Source organism: Balaenoptera physalus (genome assembly GCF_965194825.1).
Source record: "Balaenoptera physalus genome assembly, chromosome: 19".
NCBI classification, from domain to species: domain Eukaryota; kingdom Metazoa; phylum Chordata; class Mammalia; order Artiodactyla; family Balaenopteridae; genus Balaenoptera; species Balaenoptera physalus.
Window position 1 is genome coordinate 35,711,547 of NC_138900.1, and position 18,133 is coordinate 35,729,679.

The window sequence follows — 18,133 nt, forward strand, 5'->3', positions numbered from 1 at the left end:
AATTCAAAGCAGCAGAACCCAATTGCAGGTTGTACTGCAGTCACTATTCAATTAAATGAAACAGTCCAAGATTCCGAACCAAGATAAAGACATCCAGGGTAGGTACAAATCCTGACAGGAAAGGAAATCTGCTTTTGTTTAGAGGCTATCTTCTCTTAAGAGCCAACAAAATATCTAGGAGTTAGTTAATGCTTATTTCTATGGAAATTTTGATAATTTGGTCACTCCACGCACACACCATTCACTCTCAATTCAGTGAGAGATTCTGGGAACAATGAGGCTGGGCAAGATGGAATTATAAAGACTGATCTTATAACCAAGATCAGTGAGCTTCAGAGAGTAAAAATCAAACAAAAAATAATGAGTTTCGGAGATAGACAAATATTATATGATATCGCTTATATGTGGAATCTTAAAAAAAGGGTACAAATGAACTTATTTACAACACAGAAATAGAGTTACAGATGTAGAAAGCAAACTTATGGTTTCCAGGGGGTAAGGATAAATTGGGAGATTGGGATTGACATATACATACTACTATATATAAAACAGATAACTAATAAGGACCTACTGTATAGCACAGGGAACTCTACTCAATACTCTGTAATAGCCTATATGGGAAAAGAATCAAAAAAAGAGTGGATATATGTGTATTATAACTGATTCACTTTGCTGTACACCTGAAACTAACACAACATTGTAAATCAACTATACTCCAATAAAAATTTTTAAAAAAAGAATATGGAAAGAAAATGAATGAGTTTGTTTCTGTGTGGGAAGTCAGCCTTCCCACAATCAACAACACTCCATTTTCCCAATCCTCTCTGTTTCCTGCAAAACACATGCACTGGTTTGAAGAACAGTGATTCCTATGCCTTCCTGCCAGCCTTGATGGCACTCAGTCATGCTAGCTTTCTTTCTATTGCTTGAAAATACCATGCTTCTCCCCCTGCCCCAGGGCCTTTGCATGTGCTTCTTTCTCTTCTTGAAATGCTCTTCTTAGCTCGTTCCCTTTCCCAACCTGCATTTCCCTGGTCAATTCTTCCTCATCTATCAGATTTCCCACTCTGTTCACATGTCATATCATTTATTGGGGGAAATCTTGCCATAACTGTCCCCCACCAATTAGATTCAATCTCCGGGTTGGCCACTCTTGCAGCATCCTCTACTCTTACTGCAGAGCAGTGATCACAGTTATATATTTATTGTTATATATTTACTTAAGTGATTATTTGATTAATGGCTCTCTTCTTCCTGTAGGGTGAGCTCTTTGAGGGCCTGGACTGAGTATATCTTGCTTAACACTGCTTTGCCCATGCCTAGCACAGTGCCTGGCACACAGTAGGGCCCAACAAATATCTGTTGAATGAAACTTTGAATCATTGCAAAGTGTTGTCATTTATGTGAGGGACCTCTTCAAGAATCAGCTGTGAATCCAGTCCTAAAACCCTACCAGAGAAACACTAATTTACCAGAGCTTGTGCAAATTCACACCCCAAGTCTGGATTTCCCCCAGAATCCCCAAACCTAGCTTGGTGTGTGCTCAGCCTCTCTCATTTCCTTCAGTGAGTTTAAGCCACAGTGTGCTCTGTGGTTTAATTTCCTCTTTTAAAAGCAGGTACTATAACAAAATAGCAAGAGCCATGGCTGGGCTATAGAATACCACACACTCGCCCGCACCATCCTTGGAAGGCTAGCCACAGACATGGGGAGATTATTAACACAATAAGCCATAATTCTGCAAATCTGTACTCAGGGACCTTTTTATTGCCTGGCTGGGGACTATTTAATCTATGGCTTGACTCCTTGATTACTGGATTACTTGTTACTAAGTAACCAGGTAATTGACACATGAACCACAAGGATTTACAAAAGATGGTGTATCCAATATTAATTTTTATGAACTCAGTAAAAATTCTAGTTACATATTTAGAGTTTTAATGAGGTTTATGGCATTTTAATATCCACATTCCATATCATAACTAATTTCCTAACAGGTTTAGATTTTCTCATAATACTGGTTCTAAGAAAGTTTTTTTTTAATTTTTGCATTTATTAATAAGTTTTTTAAAAAACTTCCTGGCACCACATAAGTGATTCTAAAGTTAAAATACCTGAAAATGTTCCTATGAAGCACATGCATATTCTAGGCCTTGCTCTCCTGTGAAATTTTCATTTATGATATGGTGAAAAGAAGAGGTTTAAATGTGGCATTTCAAGACCTGTCTGTAAATTTCTGCTTCACCATCTGCTGTGTGATCTGGCCATACAGTATAATCTCTGAGCCTCCATATCCCTTCAAATGACAAAAATTCCTCAATTTGCAGGGAAATGCTGTAAATTAAATGGAATAATATGTGAAGGAATTTTATAACCTGTAAAATGTCATACAAATGTTTTATTATTAATAATAATATTATGGAAATGTTCTACTATTCTTATTAATACATTCTTACATTTTTTGTCTTTGATCCCCTATATACCATGATTCCAAGAACAGCCTCATAACTACTTTTAATGTAAATGTCAATTTCCTAAAATATGATTTTGTTCAAGTACTGGAGCCCAATAAGAGGGGAAGTGACAGTCTTAATGGTTCTGACTTCACTATGCTTACACCTAGCCTCGGCAGGTGAATTCTAATCACATTCTCATCACTGGCGCCTCTTCACTTGCCCAGGGCCAGCACAGAGGTGGTGGACAGCCACTCCAAGGTTGTTCCTTTCCCAATACTGGGAAAAAACCCCTCTGGGGACACTGCTTAGCGCTCCCAGTTCTCCACAGCCACAAGTCTCCTCTTGCCACTCCATTATTTTTAAAGAGATACAAGGACTCTGTTAGCAGGAATCAAAAAGAAGAAAGCTTGGGGCCTTAAAGGCATCAATTCACCCCAAGCTCATGTTTGTATTGACAAGTTGGATTTTTCACTGGGGTAAGCACCCAACTTCTCATCTTTCCCTCCCTGGAAGGAGGTGGAAGTTTAGCAATGTGACCCTTTGGTATCTACAGTTAATAGCACAATTTTCAGAGGCCTCTTTGCAGGCACTGGCTGACCTGTCTTTCAGCAGGCCGCCTGCTTATGGGATAGCCTACATGGGAAGAGAGACCTATTCATCTTGTGAATCTCCCATGCATTACAAAGAGCAAAGGAGAGCTAATGTTTGTGTGGCTCATACCTCTTTGTAAGGTAATGTACATTTATTTTATTTAAATCTCTTCTAATAATCCTGTAAGAGGATATTATGATCTAGATGAGAAAACCACGGTCCAGAGAGGTTAAGTGTCTGGCCTGAGTTCACATAGCCAAGTGTGAGAGGAACTAGGGCTTGATAAGGTCCTTAAGGCATTCTTCTTTCCATTCTACATCTTAATCACGCTAACTGCCTGTCCCATTAATTTCAGTTCAGTATCACACTCCTCCCAGACCAAATCCTCCCCATAACCATACACTTAGAATCCTTATTAACATGAAGCCCTACATAAGAATCATTTAAAATACTTTTTTCTCTTTCCAAATCCAATTGAAAATATCTTGCAAAATCCTGGCTGCTACTTAAATTTGTTCTGAGCCTTGGCCGTCCTTCCTTTTTCCTCCCTTCTTAGATGACAAAGGAGCTTCGCAGAATAAAGCATTTTTTCTAAATGAGGTAATTCCACCACTGTGATGGCACCTCTACTAAGCAACTCTGCTGCTGAGTTAGATCCTATCGACATTTCACATTCACCTACTCTTTTAGAAGTTTATATAATGCCAGAGTAAAACGTCGTCTCTGGAAAAGCTTGGCAGAGAGAAAGGGGTTTTAGGTTAGAAGAGAAAAGTAGAGACAGATTCTTTGAGAGGCATCTCAGTTCTAATAGCGACAATATCATCATGCATCAAGTCAGAGTGGTCTGACTTCGCCACATCGATTCTTAAAAGCTGATTTTAAAAATTACCCAATGAGCAGTGTGTAGGAAGAATACCCTTAAACAGAGCTTTTATGCCAGTGCTTCTCGTTTACTGTGGGGAAAGACATTCTTCCTGGACCTCCCCCTCCAGCTGCTATGCACTATTAATACCATTTGAAGAATGTAGCATATTATGGCATGAAAAGCAGAGGGAAGAGACTGAGGTGCCCCTGATTCACCCTGGCACTTTGCAAAGAATAAGTGTCCACTTCTGAGCAATGCCCTCCTTCCCCAGCGAAGTACTTGGACTTGGAGTCTTCAGTGAAACAGGTTCCCTGGGGGTGGTGGGAGAGAAGATGAACCCCTGAAATATCTTCTGAAGTTCAGGGCCACAGGCGAGCCCAAGTGAGCGTTTCTCATACCATGAGCTGACCTTGCTCTCGAGGGACCCTGCAGGCCCGCCCAGGAGTGTTGGTCCCTACGCCCCTCCAGCGGCCTGAATGACAGATGAGCTAGATAATAGGGAACACGTGTAGGAGTTTTTACAGTTTACAAAGTGCTTTTACATAGTCATTACAAGCAGGGCCTCTCCAGCAGACAGGCCGTCCCCCTCTGATTTTTGAGGCTCCAACTGTATTTTAAAATGTATAAATTCTAAAATAGGTATATAATTATAACATATTTTTACTAGTTACCCTTAATAAATTAGGGCCTTTAACACACACACACACACACATACACACACCACCACCACCACCATCACCAGTGTAATCATTTCTGATTGTGCTGATGAGAAGATAAATACAGAAATAATAAAAATAATCACTTATAAGGCTTTATAGGCAGTATGGTTCAGTAATGGGGCACACGTTTACAGTCGTAAGCTCACTGGCTTTTTCTTTCCAACTTGTTAGCCTATCTCTGTGACTGTGGGTATAAATTTGAGAATCTTCTAGAATGTGAGGTCACGCACCACCCAATGGTCTCTTTTTCCCACTGTGATAGACCAGTTCCAAGATAGCCATCCTTCAGTGGTACCGGGAGGAACTTCCTGCTCTACTAAACTTCATGGATCCTGTTTCAGGGACACTCTCATGGTCTAATATTCTTAAGTATACAGCCTCATGCTTAGACAGGGAGAAATATTCTCTCAAGCAGCAATCTGATATGAATGGCTTAATAAGCTCTCTGATGGCGTGATAGCCATGAGCAGTGGAAAGACTCAATGTCTAAAGCTGAAAGTCATTTTCAGAGGGATTCTGATACCTTAGCCTTTGGATAACATCTTATATGACTTGATCATAGGATTGTAAGTTGAGAAATCATAGTGGTGACCTCAACTTTCACCTTCTGATAAAATCACCCTTTGGATTTAATCACAATATTGTTGACTGAGGCATCAAATAATCCAAGTAGAGATCAGAGACAATTTTCCCTCTCAAAGACACATACAACTTAATAAATACTCTCTTTAGTGGCTGAGATCAGTTCTCTTTAAAGAGTTAAGAATCCTGGAGACCCCTAGAGAATTCAGACTACTGGTTGTTTTATCAGTTACTATACTTCAGGTGTGAGTCAAAGAAATCTTTTTCTCAAACTACCTTAAGCAAAAAGGAAATTTGTTATCTCATTTAATAGAAAGTCAGGAGGTATAGTGAGCTATAATCAGAGCACAATTAGGGTTCCAGCTCTGTTCTTCAGCTCTTTTCTTGGCACCCCCTTTTCTGTGCCAGCTTTTAATCGGGAGTTAATTCAGCAAGGGTCTTTGGCATTTCTGCACATCTTGCGAGCAGAGGCACTGTCTCTACTCTGGATTATGTTTACAAGGATGTCTGTATAGTAAGTGGCCTTGGGAGACAGAAATAGTGTCCCCCTCTGGAGATGAGGACAGGCATGTGAATTGTCCACTATAAAAGACATAAGTACCCTAAGCTCAAAATTCCTGGTGTGCACACGTATCCTGTGGCCCTTTCTGCATCACCCTGAAGGAATCCGGCTCAGGGACCAGATCTAAATATGCTGATGCTCGTGCTGTTTGCTGTGCCATGAGTATAAAGTCCTTTGTCTCTGAGCCAGGGGACATGCGTTTTCTTCCAGTATCCATGAAGCTATGGCAGTCTAATTTTTTAGCTTGCAAATGTGATAAAATATCAGACCCTTCACAATACACATGTAACCGCATTTTTTTCCAGGTGGATTTTGGCATGGACATAATATGACTGCTATTAGCGCTGGGGCAGCAGACTTTCTTGTGTAAGGTCCATAGGAGAGAGAGGAAATCTTTCCCTTAATTATAGAATATTAGCCGTAGCCTTCATCCTGATTGGGTCAATATAGGTCATGAGCCTGTCCCTAGAACAAAACAGTTACTGGGAGAAATCCGAGTGCTCATTGCTTCAGCCTGGGCTCCTGAGCCAATCATTGGCGAAGTCAGCTTCTCTTGAGTCACCTGGGGTCTGTAGAGACTGAAGAAAATCTGGATTCCATTAGGAAGGAAGAGGGAGTAACAAACGCTGGCAACCAAGAGTCTCCTCTAGAACAGTTGTGTCTGAGCTTCCCATTCTCTCTGTACCTCTGCATTCAAATCGATCTGTTCTTTAGGAAATGTGTCTGTACAACTGTCTCCTACCAACATCACAAAGGGCTCTGCCAGTGGTGCTTTCCAGCTGCTCATATTTCAAGCCAATAGTTATGAGTTTAGGCATTAAGGGATCTGGTTCAGATCATAAATGTTATACAAATCAACCAGTATGGATTAAATGCTGCCACAGTCTATAACTGCTAAACGAGGGTCATGATTTCAGGCTGGTTAATAGACTCTAATACACTAAATGGTTTTATGAAACCCCAGTCCAAAGGCATTCATCATAAGTGTGAAATTTTATTCGGTCTTGTAGAAAAGCAGCAAGCCACAAGTAATTCTGGCTTCTGCGCACAGAAAAGATTGGAACATAGACCGAATGCTGATTTGGGTGATCATGCTTCTGGGGGACAGGGCTACACTGGATTTTGATGGGGCCCAGTTATGTCTAAGGGGAGCAGTGCACGTCAGGGATGGGGGTCGTGCTGATGAGTATTACAGTGCTTTACCCACACTGAGGGTCACTGGCCTCTGGACACAGGCCCCGTCTCTGATCCTGAAGCGATGACAAGAATGTACTTCTGGGAGGCTTCTTAGAATCCAGTCCACACATTGGCCTTTGGAGAGAAAATCTGTTTCTACAGGCCCAAGTCCCACTTCAAAGATGGGCCAGTTAACTCGAAAACACATGCTTTCTGCCACTGGACTGGACTGAAGCTTGAGGATGAACCTCAATGCCTAGAAACCTCCCAGCTGTGCCCCCTCGTCTCTATGGAAACCTGGGAGTGTTTCTTCACTTCTCTGAGCTTGTTCTGTCACTGTCCTTAAGAAGATAATTTTATGTATGTCAGAGGCTGCTGTATTCAATATGATAGTGTGTATGAAAAAATATCCTAAAATAATGCCTGGCATGTGATAGAGACCCCATAAATGTTAGTTGCTATTTAATTAAACTCAGAAAGTATATTCATAGGCAAGACAGTTTTGTAGTCAAAGTCAGTACCCTTTGTTTTCTTAATTTAGATGCTATAAAAACACATACTCTTATCCCTCCCTTCAGAAAGGTTACCTCTTCAAGTTATTTTGTAGCCCTGAAGAATATTTCATCTGTTTTGATATCTGGAAAGTCACTTCATAATTATAATAAATGGATTAAACGTGTCCTACATGTGGTAGGCAGATTAATGAAACCCCAGAGATATCTATCAATACTTCCTAATCCACGCAATCTGTGAAAATGTCCCTTAATGGCAAAAGGGACTTTACAGATGTGATCAAATTAAAGACCTTGAAATGGGGGGAATAGCCTAGATTATCCAGGTGGACCCAATTCAGTCATATTGGTCTTTAAAATCAGGTCTCTCTTCCCAGCTTTGGTCAGAGGGAGACATGATCGTGACAGAATAATCAGAGAGATGCAATGTTGCTGCTTTGAAGATGGAGGGAGGGGCCATGAGCTAAGGAACATGGGCAGCCTCTAGAAGCTGGAAAAGGCAAGGAAATGCATTCTCCCCTTGAGCTGACAGAAAAGAATGCAGCTCTGCCAACACCTTCATTTTAGCCCAGTCTCAGACTTCTTACATACAGACGGTAAGATAATAATTTTATGTTGTTTTAAGCCACTAAACTTGTGGTCATTTGTTACAGCAAAAGAAGGAAACTGATATACTGTGAGACAGGCACAGTTCTAAATGCTTATCACAGTTTGCCTCATGCACTCCTCACAAAAACTCTCTAAGGTTAGTACTATAGAAAATTAATGTTTAGATTAAGCCGCTTGTTCAAGATCTCACAGCTAAAGTCAGGCTTGGACTTAACCCCAAAGCCTGCCAATTTTATTCCACATCGCTGGAGAAAGTTGCAGTCTCTTCCTTATTATCTAAACCCTCACAGAACTCAATAGTTAAAATAATTCAATAAAAAATTACGATTTTCAATAGACTAAATCATGACGTTTCCTCTGGACTGTTGATTGCATTTAACGTGAAAACAACTTATTGGTTCTGCCTGGAGCTACTGGCAATGTTCATCTTCTTTTGGTTCTTACATGAGAGACCTACAGCAGCTCTAGTGAAATTTCTCGAGTCATTGTTGGCCACCTATCTTCACGGGACACTTTCATGGAGAAACTCTCACCTTAAAGATAGGGCACAGCTATAAATGGTACTCAGAGCTGTGGTTTCAGCCACCCATCTCAAGACTTGCATATCCACCAAAGGTTTCTGGGCATATCCACCTCAGCTCCTGTAACTCCTGGGACCATTTAGCAAAATTCCTCCAAGTTCCTAAGGTTCCTAGGCATCGCCAAGCCCTGTAATTTTTTTTTTAATGTTGTAGTTTTTGTTTTTACTTTTTGTTCCTGACAACTCCATTACTCAGGAAGACTCCCAGCCTTCTCCCTAACCAGCCAAAGAGATCCTCTCATCCTATCTCATGTCTCTACTGGGAAGCCGTTACCTATGCTCTCATCCATTCAGTTGGAAGTTGACTACTGCTGCCTTTTCCTCTCTTCCCAATTTCTTTTTCTTTCTTTTTTTTTCTTTCGATGCTGAGTTAAAACTCATTTTTAAAAAATCTTGCAACCCTCCCACCTGCTTTTTATTTATTTAGTTTCCAAACTAGGCAAGCTTTCTAAGAGTGAGAATGATGGTGAACTGGATAGAACCAAAGACAATGCTGGGCAAACAGTAAAAGATCAGCTCCATACACCTATTCATTATTTTAGGTAGGAACTGACCATGTAGATTAATCATCGTACAATTGCAGAACACTGAAAAAGATCTCAGAGATAATCTAATCCCAGTCCCTGCTTTAGAGCTGAAGATCTGCTTTAGAGTTGAGGCCCAGCAGCAGATGTGGGATTTGCATGGGAGTCTCCCCTTCCCTCCGCAGGACCCTGCTACTCTATGTGGTTAAAAAATCCCAGTAGCCGTGAGGTCAGGCTTGCACACTTCATGCCTTCATCTTCTTAATCACTCTTGAATTTCTGACATCCTCCCTCTCCATCTGCTCGTTCTTCCAGAATTACTGCTTTTTCAGGAGCCCCGGCCCAATTACTCAAGCAAGGCCTGAGTGGGGTTTGGCATATCCTGAGTGAGTTGAGAGTTCCAAAATGTTTGTTTTGTAAAATGGAGACTCCGTTCTACTTCATATCGACTTCCTCACCCATCAATCATGCTTTTTTTCTGGCAACAATGTCACGGGAAGAATGTGATTTGGTCATATGCAGAGGTGATTAAGTCTCTGAACCTCTAGACTTCATTGCGGGGATTTTGCTACGGCAAATGCTTACTCAATGACTAACTCATTTTTTGTTTTTTAACCACTTGAGCCTTGATACCACCAGTGAGCAAAGGCATTGCCCACGTGGGCTGTTGGGCTAAAGTGAAAACATGGAAGAGTGAAAATGGAGGGGAGGAAAGGGAAGGAGAAAGAAAGGGAGAATAAGGGGGAGGACGAAGAGGTGGAGGAAGGTGCAGAAAGATGGAGAAAGAAAAGAATCAGAGAAGGAGAGAGAGGAAAAAAATTGGAAAGGGAGGAGAACAAGAAAGAAGAACGTAAAAGTGATCAGGAAGAAGAGAGCCGTAGAAGAAGGGGGAGAATTGGTGAAGGGAAAAGAGACTGCCATGGTAAAGAAATAAGATTGAAGAAATACAAGGAGAGCCTAAGGGATCCTTCCTCCCAATGCCTACCCTCCTTCAGAAGCCATCGAACACAGTCCAGAGTAGCGGAGAAGTAGAGACAGTGCCAGGGAGAACACTGGCCAGATTGGAATTGGGGAATATTGCAAGCAAGTGAGATGACCTGCTATACTGCATCTCTCATAAAAGGAGATGCCTTGTGACCATTTATAATGACAATAGTTTAAAAAGCAGTCTAAGATTTTTAAAAAATCGAAAAGCAGTTTAAATCATCACAAGTCTCTTGAAAAGATTATAAAAGGGATTAATTGCATTGCATGACATCCACCTAGTAAATCTCCCTCTTCATCCTCCATCTCACCAAATCCCACTTAGCAGGTCTCCTGGTCTCTTTCCTCTGTTCCCTCCAAGTGAGCCTCATTCTCTGACTGTCTGCCTCTCTCTGTACTCTCCTCACCTATCTGGAGCCCCATCTTCTATTATGTATATCAGTTAACCTCTGGGAGCTTCTTTAAATTATTCCCTGCCCTCCTTCTCCAGGTCCAGATGGGCACACAAAAAGGTTAGAACCTGAGGAGCTAATGTTGACAACTCCTAGAGGCTGGAGAACAGGGAAGTGGGGAGGTCTGAGAGTTAGTTGAGTGATGGGACAGGACAGCTCAGAGGGTCCGACTGGGGCTTTTTTCTATGGGAACTACAGCGGGAGAGGCCAGTGAACCCTCCACAAACACTGCCAAGGCATCAGGGTCTTTGAGCATTTAGATTTTGGATGCTCACAGCTTTTTAAAAAAGTCTGCAGGACTTCCCTGGCGGCGCAATGGTTAAGAATCCTCCTGCCAAGGCAGGGGACACGGGTTCGAGCCCTGGCCCGGGAAGATCCCACATGCCGCGGAGCAACAACTGAGCCTGCGCTCTAGAGCCCGCGTGCCACAACTACTGAAGCCCGTGCGCCTAGAGCCCGTGCTCCGCAACAAAAGAAGCCACCACAATGAGAAGCCCACACACCACAACGAAGACCCAACGCAGCCAAAAAAAATAAATTAATTAATGAAAAAAAAAAAAAGTCTGTAATTTGGAGGCTTTTTCTAAATAAACCCAATTCTACTGACTAGACATATATGGAGGGTTTGTCTTTGAACCAAAGTGAGATTTTACCATCTCACCCTCACTCAGCCTCCTCTACCTCACCCTGCCACAAACTCCTTTGGGCTTCATGACTGTAAACAATTTCACTCTGAACGTTAATTACAAAGCAAAACGCAATAAAGCCTGCAGGAAAGCAGGGGCACGTTAATAAGCCTATCCATTCCCTACTCACCACTAGAGATTTGATATTACCTTTTCACATTCTATGTTGAATGTAACTTCTAGCAAAGATGGACTCCATTGTGTACCAGTCTAGGTCCATAGCACATTTGCTGGCACCCCCAGGACAGTGCTTTTTCCAGCCCATTACGTGATGCATTGGGGCTGCAGGAGAAGGCAGGGGAGGTGAGGGAGTATGTGTCAACTATGGGAGCCAGTAGGAAGCAGTAGGGGCCTGAGAAGTGTCCCCAGGATAGGAAATATTTGCAACCTGTGGGTGACACTAATCTGAACAATATAAGTGCAGTTCCTATATCCTTGGCTGACACCATGAGGTAGACAGCCCATCTAAACTATGTTAAGAACTCCCAAAATATTAACAGGAGTGAGACAGTGAGTGAACGAGTGTGTGTGTGCACGACATACTCACATCGATGGGGGCCAAAAAACTTCAGACCAGGGGGAAGCACAGTTTGTGTGTAGTGGGCACTTCTCAACTTGAACCTGTCACTTTAAAACCAAACCAACCAAAAGATAGTGAGAAAGCAGACCCACACCTGGATTTGTGTATTTTTTTAAGATGCATATGTAAAACCATTTCAGCCAACAATTCCACTTCTAGGAACTCATCCTTCAGATATATTTACAGCTCTAAGCAAAGATATATGAATAAGACTGTTCATTTTCAGCATTGTATGCCATATGTCCACTTGGTTAAAAACTATCACCTTAAAAAGAGTGAGGAAGTTGCTTGTTCTGATATGGGAACATCACCAAGATCTATTATAAAGTGACAGAACAACATGTACAGTTTGCCTCAATTTATGTATACACACACACACACACACACACACATTTGCTTGTATATGCATAGGAAAAAAATTGGAAGGCTGCGAAAGAACCCATGATATGGTACCGAGAAGGGGTGTGGTAGATAAAGGGCCTGGGGAGAGAAGGATATAAGCCAGCCTGTGATTGGATGCCCTGCTGTACAGTTCGAATGCACTTTAACCGGGTCCGTATATTACTTATTAGAGAGGCCAAGTTCTCAACACCAGTAGTACTTCAAACGTGCCCCAGACTTACAGACTTAGACAGGAGTCTTCCACTTCTGCCAACCCCCCTGGCTTAAGGAAAGCTCTTTTCACTGGATACATTTTTGGAAACTCTCAAAACTCTTGTTAAAATAATGGCAGAAATGTAGGCGAGGCCGAGGCCAGGGTAGGGGGGCCACTGCCCCAGTTATTTCAGCTGTCCTGCCTGGTTCCGCACGCTCCACTAAGCATGGCGACAATTTGGCCCGGAATAATAGCTGCAGATTCAAGGACGCGTGGGGGGAGGAAGAAAAAGTAAGCTTTGGAGAGCCATTTTCTTCCTACACTGTAAAAATTCAAATGCCAGGGGGCTGAGGGTAGGCAGGGACACAAAACAGCACTTTGTCTTAAATCTTCAGTGCAGTTAAGTTAAGGTTTTCAAGCCTGCACAAACTGTTGATGCCTTTTGAGCCTTTACATTCTGGCACTGAGCGCACGTACTATACAAATGAAAAGAACTGGAGGTTTAATTTAGAATTCGGACAAAAGGCCCAGATACATGTGTCTCTATGAGAATGTTTGGGTTAGGGTGGGGAGGGCAGGGAGTGACAGCAGGTGTCATTAGCCAGTGTGCACAGGCTGCTTTGGGGCTTTGATTGGGGGGACTCGTTCTGACTTTAACAAGTTTGCCAAGAAGACCTTCAGCTGGGCTGCATATGAGGCCCTGCTATTTTTAATATAAATGTAATGTTTTTAAATCCATCGATGGTGTCCTAAACCAGATTTGGTCGTAAGCAGCTGTGCTGAAATTGTAAAATCTCACCCTTGTGTCTGGTTTCACATCTGGTAACTCACAGCTAACAGTTACAACTCTCCAATAGTAATTAAATGTTTTCTTTAAAAGAAAAAACACCCACAATCATATATGGTAGAATGCACTATTAAAGGAGTATTCTGGTTCACGGCAACCACCGCCAGGAAGAATCCAGCGAGAATTTTACAGGTAGTTGGGTAACTTTAGGTACTTTTTCTCAAGGTGTTGATCAAAATAAATACATGTTACAAAAAGCAAAAGGCAGTTTGCAACTGGGTGGATGTTGAGTAACATTAAGGGACCATAATTGCTAGTGAGGAGAATGCCTCCTCTTTGATGTCAACGGTGGCTTTTCTTTTTTGTTTCAGAAAGGAAGAAACTTCAAAAGCCGTAATTTCAGGACAATAAAGTACTCACATTAATATAGCTACCAGCTTTAACTGATCTTGAGCTCAGAAAAAAGTTTCAGGGTGAAAATGCTCTAGGATGAAGGAGAGAGAACTGAAATATTTTTAGATTTCTTTCCATATGCCATTTTAAATATGAATAAATGACACATAGGTCCCTAATATAGTCTTTAGAAGCCCTTGTACATGTCACTGGGTGAAAACAGTTAACTCCTTATATTCTGAAATATATGGTTTTATTTTATCATGTTATTTTAAATTTATGGGTATAGCTTATTGAATGAATGGATTCTCCTAATAGCTTAAAGATTCTATAACTAGCAAGATATAGAAAAGATGCTCTATAAATTAACCATCTTTTCTTTCTCTGCAATTATGTCAGTAAGGTGCGATTTTAATAAGATATAAAATAGAGACCTGAGTTTTCCAATGCTTTTTGTTTTTAGGATAACATTCTCATTTTACAAGTTTATTTATTTAAGATCTACAAGGATTTCCTATCAATGTTAACACTGTTAATATATTTAAACATTTCTAGTATGTGTGGTTCTATTCATATATCTGGTTCTATTTCTTCCACAATTAGTAATTTTCCTAAACTATAAGATTTTTGAGGGTGAAGTAAAAAGATGCATATAATCCCATTTTATAACAAGAGACAAGCTCAAATGATTCAGAGGGATTGTTACAAAATTGTATTTGAAGGAATAAAATTAAAATTTTTTTTTAGTAATAGAAGATTGTGGTTTTTGTTTGTTTATTGTTTGGATTTTTTTTTTCTTTTTGGGCACATAGGTTACTTGTATTAGTCTTTAGAAAAGGACTCTATTACTTAAACATCACAAACATAAAGAGAAAAGTGCACAAATTGCAATTATCTATGCTTGATGAATTTTTGGAGGTTAACTAACTTTTCCTCACACATTTTAAATAGAGAAGGCAATGTTTTTCAGTGGATTTTTTGAGTTGTGCAATCATCATTCAGTGTAGTTTTAGAATCTAATGATACGCGTTATTAAGAGGAGGAAAGGACAAGAAATGCAAGAACACACCTGAAACAGCGTGAGCTTGCTTCAGTCCTTGGCACTTGCATGGAAGAATTGAGGACCAGACGGGTTCCTTAGAACGGGCTGATATCTCATTAGAAGCCCTGGAATCCTGGCCTGTAGCAGCAGACCTCTGTCTTCCCATTCTCTACACTTTCCCTTAGGGATAAGTAATAAGAAGGCCTCCCCTGTAAGCACTCCTGTGATCCCGGAAACCTTGGAAGACAGTAAAGGTAGAATAAGTTTGGAGAGCAGAGATCTCAGAAGTCTGCTTTCCGACATGAATGACTGCAGGGAGGTTCATGACTTCAGAATGAAATGAGCAGGGCTGGACAGTCTGAATGAAGCAGGTGCCATCTGAATCACCCGGGACTTGGAAAGCCCTGCTCGTAGGGAGCAGCAGGGTGCCAGTCTGCATAGCAGACAAGCAGCTGCCCCTGAGGAGTGGTGCTTCTTCAAGTACCTCCTTTCCTGGGTTCTCTTGCTGCTTCCTCCCACCAAAGTGGGGAGTCGGGGAATGTGCAGCCTCCAGGAGCAATGAGGGGAAGGGGCAATGCAGAGGAGTGAGGGAAAGCAGAAACAATGAAAAGCATTGCTTTTAAAAAAGCTTTTTTTGAGCTATAAAAAAAGCCGGGATACAAAGGCATGCTCACTCAGCCCGCCCCTGGAGAGGGCTTGCTGGGAGAGTCAGGACACTGAATTATCTATCTCCTTCCCCAGCCGCATTTGCTGACATGGTGTGCTGCTGCCCTGCCCTGAAAGCCAAGTACACACTCAGGGTAATTTTGCTCCGATGTATAAACTGCTCTGATCTCCATAATCTTCAGGTTGTGGCACAGACTTAAAAGCCCTAAAAGGTGATTAGAGACAAGGTATTGACCCTTATCCAGGCCACTCAGAGCATCAAGCAGCCCAGCACATCTTCCTCGCTTGTGAGTGATCAGAATAGAAGCCCCCTGCGGGCGCACGGAAGATAGCGGGGGAGGCGTTGTTGAGAGCTGGCCTGTGATATGAGACTGGCTATTTCCCACTGGGTCAATGACTTTTTCTCTCTCTGAGCCTCCTTCACTCATGTGAAATGGTAGATTTTACCTGGACATTCTATGGCCCCACAGGTCTCAGTGCAAAATGATATGAAAAACCCAGGAATCCAGTCAAAGCTCAGCCACCAAATCAATCCCCTGTCCATTCGGAGCCACTGAAATATCACAGACCCATCCGCCCTCCAAAAAGGAAAATACACAGATGGGCCAGGCAACTAGTGGTGTGTGGTTTACAATTCTTTCTGAGATGTTCTGCCTACACCTCCTTTCCGAGAAAGACCAAGAAAAGGAAAGCAGCTCTCCCACTGAGAAGGGACCCCATCCTTTTTTTCACAGATCCTTAACTATGGCTCCATTCAGAACCAGCTGTCCTTTGAACCCTGCATGGCAAAGACAATTGCCATGGAGTGGTCATTTAATTCTCTCTCCCTCTCTTTCTGATGGCAAACATTAACTGCTGGCTACAACAGGACCACCTGCAATGTGTTAGTCATTAAAAAGGTCACCATTACTAAACATTTTAAACTGTGAATAGCTTCAGATTAAATTAGGTGTAAAAAAAGTCATTTCCTCTCTGTGATAAACTCAAACACCTGCAGTAGGGCTCATGTTTACCAGGGACATAAAGGGCCTCTCCCGGCTGGCTCGCAGACCATTTGGGGGAATAAAAACAAAAGCCCCATTCTATCAGCTATCTCTCTGCCCTTGTAATAGGATTCTCTAAATTCAGTGACTGTGTGCACATCCCCTTGAGATGTGTGAGGATTGCATAGACGGGAATCAAAACCTTCATTTATGTTGGCCTCACGCTAGCTTCTTCAACACATCCATGTGAATTCCCTTATATGTTTTTCTTTTCATTTCCCCCTGTGTTTTTATCGCATATTAATACTTCAGAGTGTTGAGCACCCTTTCCGTCTATCACAGTCACCCTGGACTGCTTGATGTTTCCAATCCAGACAAAGGCAGGTAAAGCAGAGTGAGTCTGGATGGCCGGCATCTGGAGAGCATGGACCCTGTGCCGGGCACCGTGCTAGGTGTCAGCGTACAACCTGCAGATGGTCCTCCCAACCTCAGAAAGCCTGTATCACTAGCCCCATTTCACAGGTGAACACACTCGGGCTTTGAGAGGTGAAGTCGCTTGCTTGTGGGAAGCTCATGGCTTCTAAGCGGAAGGTCCAGGAATCAGTCTCTCCTGCCACTATGTGGGCTGAGGCCACCATGGTCTCTCATCTGGTCCATAGCATTACGTTCCCAACTGCTTGCTCTGCTTCCACACTTGCCTGCCCAGTAGCGCTCAGAGAGTGATTTTGAAGGTTTAAATTGGATGACATCACTCCCTGCTGAGAACCCTCCCATGGATTCTCATTGCAGTTAAAATACAATCCAGACTCTTCTATCTGATTTTGCCTCTGACCTCCTCCAGACCGCTCTCCTCTTCTCTCCCCACATTCCGGCCACGCAGGCTTTCTCTCTGTGCCTGTGTACACCACGCCTGTTCCCTCTGCTTGAAAGGCTCTACCCCAAGATGTGTGTATGTCAACGGCTCCTTCTGTTCACGGAGGTAGCGACTGCAGTATCGCCGCAGCCGGGCCTTCCTCACCATCCAGTCTGGACGATCCTTTATACCCTCTCCGTCACATCACCCTCTTCATCGTCTCTGTAGCTCTCATCGCTGTCTGAGAGCCATGCTTATCGTCCATTCTCCACTAGATTACACATGCCATTGGGGTGGGAACTTTGTCTTGTCCCCTGCTGTGTCCACGAGGCCTGCACAGTACCTGCCTAAGGCTGGTGATTACTGAACAAATAAATCAATGACTCACAGAACTGAACCCTGGAGACTGTGCTCCAAAGCTGCTCTTCCTTCTGCTGTGTAACAGTGATGACTGTTAAGCTAGATGCCTGGTACAGGAGCAGGAACCGCTACTGGCTTCAGAGACCGCTTTCTCACTCTGACCTGTACTTTCATCTCAACATGCTTTCTTTTTCCTTTTCTTTTCTTTCTTTTTTTTTTTTTAATGTATAGGACTCTGTTTTCAGATTTAAAATAACTTTAAACATTGTAATTGGCATTCCGGAGGGGAGCTGGGGGCTAGCTACTTCCATATTCAGTCCCTACACTTGGTGTGTATGTCCCATTTTTATTTCCTCCCTTGTGTCATTTGTATAAAGGTGTATCTTTCCTAATAGACTATAGCTTTCTTTGACAGCATCACCACGTAGCACAGTGCTTTGTATCTAGTTAGTATTAAACAGCCTTCGTATAGTAAATTTAATAGTTTACTATATAATCATTTTGATCTAGAGAGACCGGTTTTCCTATTGTCCCAACATCTCTTTCCTGTGTTTCCTCATAATTCTCTGTTCATCA